Here is a 1,614-nt window from a genome sequence, read left to right on the forward strand (position 1 = left end):
GCCTCAGTATCATTAAAACGTTTGACGCAGGACCTTCATGTTGACTAACCATCACAGCAGGTTCTGCACATTTGGATGTTACTGATCTCTACATCTGCTTTGTTTATTGGCTGCTTTTGAGACACAAACACACACCTGCTGCTGTTTTCTCAGAGGCACTTGTAGGTAAACTGCCTGTAGCCACCAGCAACACTGTCAGACTGATCAGTGGAAGCTGATGTTGAAGGTGTTGTGTTGGCTTGGTTCATTATGATAAAGGACAATGTCTGCGTTAACGTGTTCTGTCAAACGTCTTGAATATTACCCAGCTCTAAGGTCACTAAGTTGTAGCACACACGCTGCAGATGTAGAGATCAGTGACGTCAGTCAAGAGTCACTGTTACTTTCTCCTGATCTGTCTTTAAGTTTGAAACCCTGAGTTTTATATTTGAATGGAAACTACATTTGTAGTGTTCTGTTTACATGATTTTCTTATTACTGTGTTCACAGGTGCAGCTGCAGAGCCGTCCATCACGATAGTTAATATCACAGAGTTTGGGGTCCTGCTGCAGTGTGAAGTTAGAGGTGCTTTTCCTAAACCTACAGTAGAGTGGCAGGACGGTGCTGGAAACAAACTTCCTGCTGAGGAGACACAGGTCTCAGAAAGAGAAGGTCACTTCTACATCACCCTCCAAACCACTGTGACCAAGACCAAAACCAACCGCTTCCACTGTGTAGTCCAGCAGGACGACATCGGTCATATAATCAGTAGTAACATCACTTTGCCAGGTGAGATTCATTTTAGTGGTTTTATCTGCAAGTAGTTTTACATGTTCATAGATTTTAGCAGCATGGCCGCCTCAGTAGTAGTTCTGTGTAGGTAATAACCAGCGTGCTGTACATGATATACAGTTTACATTCTGAGTGTGACTCTAGGTTTTGTTGTGTGTTTCAGAGAAACTGTTTGTGGACACGTACAGCAGAGGGGACGTCACAGGATGGTTGTTTGGTGGAATCGTTTTGGGAGCTGTAATTGTTGCTGCTGTTCTAGTTTTTCTTGTAGCTACAAAGTTCATCACAGAACGCTGTAATAAAGGTGAGTTTATATAATGGATTCTATCAACATAACAGATACAGAAACCATCTCATGTCACAATGTTCTTTCTTCAATGTTCTTTTTTATGAAATTGATTGATTTGCTTTTATTGGACAGGAGCAGCTAAACAGAAAAACAGGAAGAAAAACAAAAGAGTGGAGGAATCAAACCTGCAGGCTCCACCAGGTGAGTTACCGGGCGCCCCTTACGTTTGGTATTTACATTAATAAAAATAAAAAAATCCACTAAGCTTCATTTATTTATTTATGAGGCCTCTGGTTCACATTGTGATTGTTAAAAATATAAAGCAAGCATTAAATACATAACTGTCCATTAAATGGATGTTTTTGACAGTTTCTTTAAACAGATGTTTGAATATCAAATTCAAATTAGGTTTATTGGCATGAATGTGTAGCAACAATATTACCAAAGCTGCATATAAAGCACATAAGGACAATTAATTTCATATATATTATATAAGGAAATAAAACAGCAAAAGTTGTTTGTGTGTGTTAATACCAAATAAAATAATAACAATA

At 38.9% G+C, this 1,614-nt stretch overlaps 1 long non-coding RNA gene across 1 annotated transcript; it reads left to right on the forward strand.

Moving 5' to 3' along the window:
* Positions 1 to 481: 481 nt before the first annotated feature.
* Positions 482 to 1,318, forward strand: LOC123966837. The gene is made up of 3 exons (XR_006824079.1): positions 482 to 768; positions 935 to 1,075; positions 1,193 to 1,318. It is a non-coding gene; the product is annotated as an uncharacterized LOC123966837 (long non-coding RNA).
* The last annotated feature ends 296 nt before the right edge of the window (positions 1,319 to 1,614 follow it).

This window comes from Micropterus dolomieu, unplaced genomic scaffold (assembly GCF_021292245.1).
Source record: "Micropterus dolomieu isolate WLL.071019.BEF.003 ecotype Adirondacks unplaced genomic scaffold, ASM2129224v1 contig_14374, whole genome shotgun sequence".
Taxonomy (NCBI): domain Eukaryota; kingdom Metazoa; phylum Chordata; class Actinopteri; order Centrarchiformes; family Centrarchidae; genus Micropterus; species Micropterus dolomieu.